A 13,766-nucleotide genomic window follows, 5' to 3' on the forward strand; every position below is an offset into this window, starting at 1 on the left:
GCCACCCCCCCACATGCGAGGCCGCTCAGCCCACCTGCCACTGTGCCCTGAGCTCAGCAGAGGCCAGTGGATGCTCAGATGCCTCTCTGGGGGCATCCCAGATCCCAGCACTGGCCAGCCCACCTGCATGCCATTTGTGGTCTGTCAGTGCCAGTTTTGCTTCCTGACACTTCGTACAGCCCAAAATCTGCAGAGCAGAGAAGAAAGTTCTTTCTTTCCATAGAGTGTATTTAATTTGCTTTTTGCCCCTTCTTTCTCATTCGTAGCCAGTGTCATTAACTGCCCTGTTATCTCAGGGCTGGCCAAGCGAGCTGCACAGTCCCCCATCTCATCACTGCCTTGGAGTACGGGGAGGTCAGGGCTCTCACACTCCGCCTACCCGCAACAACCTTCCTGGAAGCTCTCCTCAAATTCAGGTCCCCCACTTCTCCACAGAACACATCCCTCATGAGACCAAGGATTTGACATGTTTTTAACCAGCCAGTCCCTTTGTGGGGATTAGCCAGCCTGGGTAACATTTGTATTTCACCCTTTGCTGGCTGCAGCTTTACTTTTGGAGCTAACATCACTGTTTTTCTTTCCTTTTTCACCCCCAAAGGTTGTCCTGAGGACCTGCACTCTCCATATAAAATAAATACATGGCCTTGCCTATTTGCAGGTGGATGGTCCATCCATCTTCCACCGAAACTTTGACAGTGCCATGAAGAATCCCCCTGTGCTACTGGTGCCAGTACAGTCCTTTACATCCCTCCTGGAGGACTTCTTTGGCCCTTCTTTGTACCATCCTTTTGTACAAGCTGATTAAAACCAAAGGGCTTGTGCTTCATTTCTCACAGCCTACAGCACTCCTCAAGCTTCTGTAATGCAGGCTCCGAGTTCCCTCTTCTGTTTGAGCTGAAAACTATTAAAAGCCATTGAGTTCTTCAGAACCAGGTGGTTTTCGTCTAGTAAAGTTTTGGGTTTTTTTTTTCAGGTTTTTTACTGTGTTCACATCCATCACTTACAGCTATGGAGTCAGTCTTCTCCTGTCAGCCCTCACTTTTCTGGAGAAGGTTGGGCTTTTAGCTTTTCCATAAAAACATCGTCTTCGGTGCCATTAGTTCTAATGCTGTTTTTTGTTCAGCATCCCTTGAAGCCAGGGATTTGGGTTCCTTCCTTTGGGTTTTCACTTCTGTCTGCTCAGCATTTTTTAGCTGGCGTCACTGTATTACACCTCCTGGGGTCCACTGACCTAATGGGCTGAAAAGGAGCAAAGAAGTCGTCCCAGTGGTTTTAAAAGATGCACCTAGATTGAACCTGCTCAAGTCTGAAAATTTTGAGCACTTTTGCTGCTTGTAGAGGAAGAGTAGGCACTTTTCCACATAAAGGCATGCTTTCACGCCTACTGCATCCTGCTCTGGGAGGGGATGCTGCCAGGTCAGAGCAGCTCTGCCATCCCTGGCACTTTGCTCCTGCTTTCCTCTGGCTCTGTATTTCCTGCCTTGGATTTGTCTGCTCTGGTCCTCTCCTTGGTGGGTCTCTTGCAGTAGTGATGTTCACTCTAAGGGAGCTGTTGCCTCCAACATTTTTTTTGACCAGTCTCGTGATGTTAATTGTGGTGACACCCACCACGGGGTTTATTTTGCCTTTTCAGTCTCTGCTCTTCCAGGTTTCTGCTGTGGTTTCTGTTGATTCAGACTGTCAAGCTCTTGCCAATTTTGACTTCCTTGTAATGGCTTCCCATTATCAATGCTGTGCTTGGAGTCTAAATGCCCTTTACACCACAGATCTGCAAGCTAAGTAAACTTAGCAAATCATTAGGGCAGACTTTGACCGTTCCTGTCACCATCAAAGACTGGGATTAAATTAGGTCCCTTTGATAAACTGAGCTGATGGGCCAATTTGGATCGCACGTGGTATTATGAGCCTTGCAGGGCTTATGATTAAAAGACATAAGAGAATGCAATTATTTAGAGAGCTACTGGGAGATTGCTGTAACTCACTAGTCACTTCTTTAACAGAACAGAAGAAGAGCCTAATTCTGCAGGGTGGCAGGCAGCTCCTGGGAATTTTCTGCAAGCCTCTGACTGCTGGGGTAGGCAAGACTCACGTTTGTCTCCTGCAGGTTTTGATGTGTGTGGTAACACTGCGGGGTGGTGGTGGGAATGTCACTCCGACCACTTGTCCCCAAGGCACTTGCTCCAGGAGTGAAACCTTTCACACAGGTGGCTTCTTTATCTCTTTCCACAGTTACTTTGGTTTTTTTTCCCCCATAAACTACAGTTGTCTTTGCAGCAAGACAGAACTTAGCTGGGTTTCTTTGCTGGACTCTAATCAAATCCTGACCTGCACAGGGAGCTCTGTGCAATCTAGGCAGACTCCCTGCATCAAATCCTCAAGCCTGGGGCTGGATCCTGACCCAGTAGGAAAAGCTCTGTTAGCTTAGACTCTGCATCAAGCCCTGAAGATGAGAAATGTCTGACTGGACACAAATACAATTTTGCCTGTTTTTTTCTCTCAGGTTACTAAGTCAGAGTTGAATGTAATTGTAGTAGGGCTCTTCTTCTCTCTCTCTCTTTTTTTTTTTTTTTTAGCTCCTTTATAAAAAAACCTAAAGCTTGTTTTTTTTTAAGGAACATTCATGTTGCATTTTAATTACAACATTTAGAATACGTCCAAATAGCTTGAGCTCAAATTGATCTTGCTTTTCAGCCAGGAAGCTTGTTTTTCATCTATTATAATAATAAATATGCTATTGATAATAGTTTAGGTGCAACACAGCAAAGCTTTGTGTTATGCATCTGGAGGGCCAAAATTTTCTTATTATCCATTATTGATATGACAGTTTGCAAACAAATTACCAGATTTTCCTTGTTCCCCTCTCAGTTTGCAATCTCAGTCTTTTTGACAGCTGAATTCAGGATTAATGATGATCTTGTTTAAGACTATTGTTTGCTAGCAAACAGGTTTATTCGCTAAACCTACAAGTGCAGTAGAACTAGCACTGGCACTTTGAATTAAATCTCATCCTTGAAGCAAATTCTTTAGCTTTATTCCCTCCAATTCTCCTAAGTAGAAATCAGCTTTGGCTGGTAGAGTGCTTAAACCTGTTATTAATTTCTTAGTTTATGTAGTCATTTTAAATATAGAAGCTTAACATGAAGGGCTGGCAAAAGGAGCAGTTTTTCTTTCCCAACCCTGAGCTTGCTGGGTCTGTTCAGATTGTAAGTGCTTTAAGAGACAGGTCCTCTCTGAGCACAAGGATGGGAGCAAGGAGACCACCTGGAGCCTCCGTAGAAAAGAGAGATCCAGAAAGACATGCTGGATTTGGTCTGCGGTACTGGAGGCAGCACTGGGAAACATTCAGCCCAGGTCCTGGGACTAGTAAAACACATCCATGCTCTGCAGCAGCTTCCTCTGTGCCTGCTCCAGGTCTGAGCACAAGGTAAAGGGTACAGAAAGGACTGAAGCTCCGTCTGCCTGGGAAGGTTGTTTCTGGTGTAGATGGCTGCAGGTGAAGCAGGGAGCGTGCTACACCCCATGGGAAAGCCTGATGCATCCCCCAGGGGCTTCAGGGGCATCTTCTGGGCGAAAACACAGCACCAGAATAGACACTCAAAGAAAGCATGAAGCACCCTCTTCGGAGCACGTGCTGGGCACTGGGCCATTTCTGCCCTGCGGTTTCTGACCATGGGCTTTGCATACACAATACAGGAATTCACTAATGTGTGAGCCAGGCTTTGGAGATGAGAAGTGAATTTGTTCTCAAGTAAAATCACCTTTTGTTAGAAGAAAATCTGTGAGTTGGATTCCCCAAGGGAATAGCATTTGAAAATCACAGATGACTAAAAGATAACACATTTGAGGTTTGGGGGTTTTGTTTGTTTGTTTGTTTGTTGTTTGGTTTTTGTGGAAGTTTGTTTGTTTGCCTTTTGGGTTTGGGAACCTGGATGCCACATGTAAGTTTCTCCACAACTGACCTGGCCACAAATTTTTTGTTTTAATGCAAGAAAATCTGAGACTCTCCTTAAAAGGGGAGCCCCCAGGAGTTCTGAAATACCAAACATTGCACCAGCAAAAATGACTAAAGTTGGCAACTCCGAGTGTAGCATATCACATTGGTCTTAAGCGAAGATAAGCCTAATCAAACAAGACTTGATGGAACAGAATAAAAGCAGGAAAGCACTACAGCTTGGCTTGAAATAACATGTTAATAGAGGGTGTTTCTTCATTACTTTTTGTTTGATAAGCAGTAAAACCACAGATTCATGCTGAATACAGTTTGTATGTGCTCTCTGCTAATTGCCCATCCCTGTTTGCAATGTAAGCACTAATTACTCACTTCCCTTGGAACTAGTGGTGGCCAGCATGGAGAGGGGTGCAGCTGTGTATTTCAGCATGTCTGCACATATGTTTTCAATCCTGGAATAATCCCCATTATATGAACATCTTAGCCTGGTATTTAAGCCTTCATCTCACTTCTTTTTAAGGCTTGCTTAACACTTTTCCAGTTGATTGATGCAGCATCAATCACAGCAATATACCAACTATGATGTTCCCGTTAATAGCTACCAAGAAGCTGGGGGGCTGAGGACCCTGAGCTGAGCATGGGCATTTTCTCTGTGAATGCCAGGGGGGGATTTGCTGAGCACAGCAACTTGCAAATGTGTGGAGCAGCAGCAAGAAACTGCCCATCATTTGGTCCCCAAGCATCTCCCAGCTTGGGAATATGGCTATTGATGTGGTTACATTTGCAGCCCTCTTCGCCACCCCCCTCTTGGGGGTTAAAGCTTTGAGAAAAAACACACTTATGTGCAAGTTCGTGAAGTGCAGCTACCAGCTGGACACACCAAGGGTAAACTGGCTCCAATTACCTGCTTTGCTTACACCAGCTGCCATGTATTACAAATCTAACCAGCCACAAGGAACTAATCTATTAAGCTGCTTTCCCATAATCATTAATTATGAAGATACCATCACTCATGTTTGTAATCTATGAACTGTCCTGTGGTAACCGATCTATTTTTTTTTTAGTTCAATGAATTGTGATAGTAAGGCTGCGAACAGTGTTGGCAAGCAATTCCTGCAGCGACCCACTCCTGCAGGTCTATCTGAGCTGGTGAAGCCCCCTTTTCATGACATTTGAAGTCAGCACAGTGACCTCATAGGTGCAGATTTACGTTGTCCCCATCCTCCTGGCCACCCTGCCCAGTCTCTGGGAAAAGCTCCATCCAAATGTGTCCGGCTTAGATGGTCTGGCAGGAGAAGGTCAGGCAAGTATTTGATACTCTGACAGTCAATTTAAGGAGAAGTTTTCAGGCCAAGAGGGTGTCACCTCGAAGACTTTATCTGGCACATTGAACACCTCAAAACTTTGCTGGGATCCATCAGTCTGGGTACTAATTTCCCCTCTCCTGCTTTGCCATCTCTAATGTGCTTATTCTCAGTGTGGCAACGTAGTAAGAGGAGCTCCTATCCCCCTCCCAGGACAAATGCAGCAGATATGGGGCAAACCTCATAATTCTTTAGGCCTCCCCCAATTAATCCTGCTGATGTTTGGCTCTCCATACACATCTCTGCCATTTCCTGTTGCTGGGAAGCACAGCAAAATGGGTCAGAAGAGGAAAAGCCCTCCGAAGCTGCTCATCCCACCAGAGTCACTTGCTGCCCAGATTAGTCATGGTCTGGAGACTGAGTTACCAATGGGACTTGCTACCAGAGCATCTGGGATAGTCCTGCACTATTTTGTCCCGTAACTGCTTTCTGGACAGATGTCTCCCAGCCGGTCGGTCTCCTCAGATGTGCACATGAATCCATGCATATGATCAGATCATTGATAGATGCTCCGCAGCCATCTGGATGTAGGGAAGAAATGACAAATCTTTCCCCCCCCCTTCCATGAGATATTGATGAATGAGACCTTTACTGGCTGCTGGGCTAATTAAATAGAAGTTGCATCAGCTTCTAGCTGACAGGCTTTAATTGCTCCTGTACAGATTTTGAGAGGACCAGATGAATAGGAAAATAAAAGGAAAGACTGTGGATTGGATCCAAGGATGTATCTGACTGCATCGTGCTTCAGACAAGCTGGAAGTTTGTCCCATCTTTCCCTGGGGAATGAGGACAGGACAAGGGATTCCTGTGCTGCGAAAGCACAGAGGGAGATGCTGTCAGGAAAACCAATATTAACATAGATGGCAAAAAGGAGAAAATAGTATCCTGGTTTTAGATAAGAATTTCTGAGGTCTTATCTTTTCCCCAGTCTCTAGCTTCAGCATCGAGCAGCCAGCACCCATTGCTCTGTGCTCCTGTTTCCCACCTGTCACGCAGGACTAACAACGCCTGCTGCTGAGGACTGAACTGCCTGGGGTAGTCTGGCACCACACAAATCCCTAAGCCTGAGGTTTTTTTAACTCCTGTTGCCTTGAAGTCCAAAGACTGCAAAAGGGGTATCAGACACCCAGCAGCACCCGCAGTCAAGCCCAGCCCTGTGCAGCCCTGCTGAGGGCTTAGGAGAAGGATGCTTCCCTCCAGCAACAAGGATGTTAGGACTTTGAGCGTGGCCCTTCATGGTGCACGATCCTTTGAAGAAGAGGTGCTGCGTGTGTGCAACACTTCGTGCTAGCTGCCAGCAAGGGGTGCAAAGCCCTCTTGGCTGCTTGCTGCTGTTCCCCCATGCAGGAGCAGGGCTGGGATCCAATTTGCTTCTCTCCTCCAGCCTCTCGCCTAAACCTCCAAGTGGGGAGGTTCAACAGGAGAGTCACTAACAGCAGAAGTAACTGAGTACCCAAGTTTTGGGTTGGTCCAGGACAGAGCTGGACCTTGTACACGGTAGATCCTGGCACTGAAAAAATTAACTGAAGTTAATGGACAAGCCTTCAGTGACTTCAGTGGTGTCATGTGTTCCCTTGTGGACTCGGCGGGCTACATCTGGGCACATCCAGCCTAAGATGCTTGTCCCATGTTTAATTTATGGGGTGATGAATGAGTTCTTAGCATACAATGCATTTAATTCCATTTTGACCTGATTTATGATGTGATGTGAACTGCATGTGAAGTTTTTAATTCAGTAGGTGGTGACTGATTCAGTATATGGAGTGTGACAGAAGAGGTGATAAATTTGATTCCAAAGGTGATGCATCAATTTCAGTGTGAAGTGCATCAAATTTATCACATGGCACATTGGTTTCAGTGTGTGACACCCCAGCAACAGCAGTGCAGACTGGTTAAGCGGGATACCTTCGCCAGTGGTTCTCATATCCACCACTTTGCCAGAGGGAAATGGCCCTTGCTGTTCATCTTCTATTCAACCTTGCAGGACTTGAAGAAAGACAGTAAAATGGCCCATCAGGTGCTGGTCAAAATATTTGTCTTCAATTTAATACATGCCCCAAGTAAGGGCTTCTGATAATTGCAGGTCTCAGGAAGATGCTGCTGCTCCTGGGAATTTCAGCACCAACCAGCAAATTGGCCTCATTTTGGGTTTATTTCATGACTCAATATTTCTGCTTTTAACTCAATGTCTGGCTGATCCACGTTGTTGAATGAGGATGTGGAGGTTGAGTCCTCTCAGGAGGAGAGAGACTGTAACATTGGACTCTCTCACATTGGTAACCTTTGAAGGATATTTTAAAAAAAAACCAAAACACCCAAAGAAGACACCTCCTCTTCTCCCTCACTCCACAGTGAGGATGCTTTTAGGATAAGACTTCCTGGCTGAAATAAATGCATGTCTTGATTAGAGGATCCTAATGACATTCAAGCAGCAGCCGTTCGGGCTGATGAGACTTGCTGCATGCAAGCAGGACAACCTGGGGCATGCTGGGTGCTGACAGGGCTCCCGGTGCCTGTGGTACCCAACCCCTTCCCAATCCTCATGCCCCATTAACACCAGCACTGCTGAATCCAGCCTGGACACAGCAGAGCATGGTGAGTTGCTAATGCAGCTGAGAAAGATGTGAGGGGGCTGATGAAGAGATTTGGTGACAAGCTGAGCGGGAAGTAATTACTTTTCTCCTTCTCTCCTCCTTTCACTGCCACAGCCTCTGCGGCAGCGAGGATAAATGCAGTATATTAGCAGCAGTGAGTGGCAGATTCACTGAGCTGCAATTTATAACACTGTCCTCCCCAAAGCCTCATTGGAGGGCATTATTAAGTTAGCTTTGTAAGAGGGGATAAAATTATGAGAGGGTCACTGTGGAAAAGCATTTGGAAACCCTTGGAAAAAAGAGCTATTTTCTTCTCTCCAACCCAGGTGTGTCTCATTGAGCTGACTCCACCGGAGCTCCGAGGGGGGTTAGTGCTCATACACCAAGTATTAAATTTAATCCAGTGAGAAGGAGCAGACACTGATGTGCAAAGCCTGTCTGCTGCCATGTCTAATGCATAAGGATGGCTGAAAAATCTTCCATCCAAATGTTTTGATTTTTCTTGAACAAAAAATAAACTTCTACTGGAAAAAACCCTGAACCCTCAAGTCAGAAAACTTACAGCTGAGAAAACTTGGTCTTCAGACTGTTGATAAAGGGTTGCTTCTGTCAGAGGGGATAAAGAGGAGGTTGTTTTTCATCAGCCATGTTAATCTGATCTATCCCTGCATGCAGGCTTGTGTGGGCAGATAAAATAAAACAGATCCTGATATGCTGATGAGCCAAAGTATCGCAGTTTCCAACAAGGGACTCTGAGCTGTCTGAATGGAGAGGCAGGGGAGAGCTTTGCTTATAACATACCCCCTGGTGAAGGGTGTCAAACGCCAGGAAAGGCACTGGGCTAACGTGCCTCTGGTCTGCCTGGGGAGAGCTGTTTGCAGGCTCAGTCTGTGCTCTGGGGTCCCAAAACCTCTACAGCAAACAGGTCATGCTGCTCCTGCTGCTCACAGCTGAGTTCCCGCAGGCAGAGGAAGTTTTAACCCCAGTCATCCACTCTCCAAAAGGGTTAAAAAACCCATGCAGGTATACTTTAAATGGTTTAAAAACTACAAGGGAGGGGAAATGCTAAAAACCACCCCTTTTAATAGCAAAAATGCTTATGAATCTGAACTTCTATTTCAGCATCACCTTGCAAACAGCTTTGTTCATGACCAGGGTAAGAACCGTTGGGTCTGGGAAGTTGCTATCCCCGCTCCTCCGTCCCCCAACCACCCCGCTGAGGGGAGGTATGTGCCCAGCTCTACGCTGGCCAGGGGGATCAGGAGGACTCAGCGATGCTCCCATCGCTGCCCCTGCAGTGAATCTCAGTAGCTGAGCCTGCCAGGAGCCAGGACTTGGAGGTGAGCAACGAGGAGCATCCCAGCCGAACGAACGGTGCCCGCATCCCAGCTGCAGGGTGGCTCGCTGAGCCACCGGCACAGACCCTCCCGCAGGACCATGTAGCCACCCTGCAGAGCTTCCTGCTGCAGAACATCTCTCAGGTGTGGAGTGAAGCACATAATTTATTTCTTCATTTATTTGTTTTGCATGGGAGACAAGGCTGCTGGTTTATAATGTTGAACAACCATTTTAGCTGAGTGCAGTAGGTCCTATAAATCATTCGCTTTCTCCAGAGCATTAGCCAGTCGCCAGGAACCAGCAGTTCTACATCTTTTCATGTAATTCTGGGGGGATTCTGGGGCCGGAGTCTCAGCTGGTGTAACTTGGCCTCACTCTCCAAGTCCAGGTGATTGACATTAGCTACCTGATGCTGGTCTGAGCTACTGCAAGTATTATCATACAAGTAGTTTAAAGATCTTATTTGGCCTCATTTTTACCAAGGGAGGGTTCGTACATCTCTTCATGGTGTTTTAAAATACATTTGACAGAGCACTTATTTGCCTCAGGTCAAATTGTATGTCCCAAACAAATGCATCTGTCACTCCGAAATAAGTCCTGGCCAAAGCACAAGTAGAAAGGAGGTCCCTCTCCAGTAGTACGTACTCCAAAGGCTACTGGTCCCAGTTAGCCAGGCTTCCTAGAGCCTCAATTTCCTCCTGCTTTCATTGCCGAGGTTCTCGGTAGACATCATGGTTTTCCTTCAAACCCTTTATCGATCAACAGCTTAACAACGGCGAGGCTGCCGGTGCTGCAGCCTGTTGGGATGGCTCCTCCTCCTTGGTTCACTCTTCACTATCTCCATCCATCCGCCCATCCACCCATCCATCCCCTTTTATTTAGAAGGCAAGATCTTGAGGCATGGACTGTCTTTCTCTTTTATCCCGTTCCTTGAGTGGCAGGTTTTTATTGACTCGCAAATACACACAAAGCTTTTTTTTATCCATGATCCAAAGGACATGGTTGAGCTAATATTTTTCTAAACTGCTTAAGTGTGAGCCCTGATTTTTAATTTAAACTGCAGTTTTTATTTTCTGCTGGCTAAAATGAGGTTTGTGTGTCTTGTGAGGCACACTGGGCACCCACATGGCCTCTCAACAGGGTGGACATCCCCGATAGGGATTCCTGTGCCCTCCTGCCCTGCAGGACCCCTCACACCTCTAATGATCAGATAGACACTCCGTGCTGTTGGATTTCCTGGAGATGTTTGAGACCTGGGTGATTTGCACCATTTTATCTCATTCAATTTTCCCGCACTGCTCTGCTATTAGTTTTTTTTACATAGAGAAGAGGAAAAGCAGATCTGAGGTCTCTGGGTGAAATTCATCCTCTACAAAGAGAGTGAAGTGCATTCCCAGCTGGACATGGGCCTGTCCCGGCTTTTGGCTTATTTTCTGTGCAGATAGAGCTAAACTTAGTTTCATCTGTAAAATTTCCCATTCACATCAGAGGATGTTTCAGTTAAGCGGTACTCCATGGTGATGAGTTTTCTATCAACTATAGGACCCAGAAGGCTTGAACAGAATATTTGAGTATGTCTCTCCCTTTGGCATGGGGCATTCGGGAATGGCTGGTGTTCAGGCTGATGTCAGTACCTCGGCTTTAAAAGGATTTAAGTTATAAAGTTCGGGCAGTTCCTTGTTTGTTTTGAATCAGTTTTCCCTGATTTCCACCACCAGCATCTGGCTTGGCATGTTTTTAATGTAAAGGTTGCAAACAGAATTGAAATTTTCAGACGTACGGTGCTAGCTTCGTAAGTGGTAATTGCATCAACTTGGGATCAATGGAGCAGAATAATATCTGCCCACTAATAATGGCTTAATAAAATTAATAGCACTGTCCCTGCCATGAATTACTTTAAAATAGGGATTCTAGGATAGTAATGTAAACAATCATTGATTTTTCTTGGGAGAGTACTGTAAATTAGATATGACTCTCTTCAGTGTGTAGTTGATACCAGACAATGCACAAAATATATCAGATTACCTCAAAGGTGGGCGGTGAGGGAAAAAGTGAAGGAGGCCCCTGTGGCATTGGGGAGGTGATTAGATAAATGAAATGAGCCTGGACCAGAAGATGAAAGCTCAGAGCCACATGGCACTCGATATTGCTGCCATCCAACCTGACCCAATTAATAACGTATTAGTGCAGGACAGGTCTGTTCAATGGTTCAGGTCCATTAATTGAAATAGTGTGATTAATGGCATTGAAGGAGACGAGGAATACTTAGAAAAATGACGGGAGTCTGTAACTCCGTGCCGCAGCCAGTCCATCGCTCTGGGGCGAGGGAGGTGGGGGGTGGCCACTCTCCTCGCAACACCCAAGCTTCGTGTTTCAGCATCCTGTGGCCGGGCTCCGGCTCTGCTTTTTGTCCCCCTTGAGATCCTACCAGCACCCCAGCACTGAGCTTGGTGTCGATGCCAGAATCGGAGAGGTGGCAGCTGGAAGGACCAAATCCATCCTCAGCTTTTCCCATGGGTGCAGGGAAACTGCGTGCGCTCGGTGGCACTGATGCCCGTGGGGTTTTCACACCGGTGTCCAGGCTGTGTCTGGCTGCTGGGGTGAAGGCAGCCAGGGTTGAGCCGAACGTGGAGCTGCCGCTCTCGTGGGTACCGGCACCCACTGCTACTGCACAAGGGGACATTGGGGCCCTGGCAGCAGCGTGGCTCCGTTCCCACTAGCTCACGCACACCTGGCATCTACGTTTCTCCTTCTGGAGGCCAATTTTCCTGTCGATTCCAATTAACCCCGGTGCTGATGTCTCAAGGACAGCTCTGAAGGCGGCTTTGCAGAAGAGCAGCAATTCAGAAACATGTCGTGGGGCTGCGATGGCACCTCGGAGCCCAGCCTTAATTACAGCAAATGGCCAGAAAGAGCTGTACAACGATTTGAGCCATTGCTATTTGCAGAATGATTTGGCTGCAGGATTACTTTCAGTCCTGCTCCTGTCCTGCCATCTTTCCCTTACATCAGTGCCTCTGCTTGAATGCAGGGCTCGGCGCAGGGGCAGGTGTGTGTAATGCACACCCTGGGTGTTTTCCTGGCAAAAACAAGTCTTCTCTTTCTTCTCCCTGTTAAATATGCACCCTGCAGCTGGTGCGTGAGTGTGCCGGGAAGGGGGGGCGGTGGACTTTGCTTCCAGGAAGCCAGGGTGAGCCAGCAGCTCATCCCAAATAATTGCTAACCGGCCACAGGGAATGAAGCATCATTGCTTCAAGATCTGCTCTGTGCTGGTCCTTTCTGGCATTTCCATTGTCCCCATGAAAGCTGGGGGTGACCTTGTCCCCCCGTGCCTTGGGGCCAGCCACGTGCCCATGCCTCCCTCCCAGCACGGAGCCTGCCTGTGCGACCCTGGGAATTCACACTCAGTTTGAAATGCCCAAATCCACAAGTTTTTGGGGGACGGTGCAGCTAACGGGGATGGTCCGGACACCTTTGCTCCTGGCAGAGGCTGCATGAGCCGTGGCGGCTGTTTTCAGGCTGTCAGAGGCAAAGGGACAGAACTACAAAAGCAGCAGCTACACCAGGGAGAAGAGGGTTCAGAAGGATGAGTCAAAGCACAGCTTTTAATATGGGCAATAATAAATGAATAGAAAGACCCACAGTGCCGCAATGAAACATCCCTTAAATCTTTTGTTTTCATTTCGGATGATAAAGGAAAATCATTAGGGCTCAATTATTCATGAAAGACAGGGGTCCTTCTGCATTGCACTGGCTTGAGAAAGCAACTCCTGTTGAAGAGCACATCTTCCCCATCCAGTGTGGGATCATTAAATACCAAACTTTATTTCTGCTATTTGCATTGCCTGTTGTGCCCTTGTGCGGGTTGAAAACCCTGCGGTGATAATTGGTGTACATGGTTTTAAAGGCACTCGGCTCTCTGCCTCGCAGAGCTTGAAACGTGCAGAGAAATGAAGGAGCTCTAAACAGCGGAGGCTGCTGGTGCCGCTTCAGCAGCACAGCGGGATAAAAGAGAAAAGAAGAAGGGGAAGGAGTGACAGATGAGTTTAGGTGACCCTGACATGGGGAGACAAGGGTCTTGGGTGCATTGTCTTTCCCTTGGGGATGGAGAGGAGGGGATGGGGCGGGTAACAGCCACCGCTGGACCCGTGGTCAGGCACAGCCATGCTGCTGGTCCCAGCATGTCACTGGGACGAACTGGTGTCTCCTCCATGCTGTGCTGGAGGAAACTTTGCTGCAGCAGGCCGTGCACATGTACATGAGGCCTTTAAATATTCATAAAGCAGTAGCTGATGTTGAGACAATGGGCGAGAGAGACTCTGAACCAAGAAGGTTCCCAAGGCCATTTGCACGCTGGCCCTGCCACAAGCCCTCACGAAGCAACTGGTGGGACCCTTGGCCGTGCTGACATGGGGCTGTGGCTCAGGCTGAGAAGACAGAGGACACCCCAAGAGGAAATAAAGTAGATATAGTGCATAAAAAATATCCCCCACAACAGAACAACCTCCCCCAACCCTTCTC

Source organism: Cariama cristata, unplaced genomic scaffold, assembly GCF_000690535.1.
Source record: "Cariama cristata isolate BGI_N322 unplaced genomic scaffold, ASM69053v1 scaffold12972, whole genome shotgun sequence".
NCBI lineage: Eukaryota > Metazoa > Chordata > Aves > Cariamiformes > Cariamidae > Cariama > Cariama cristata.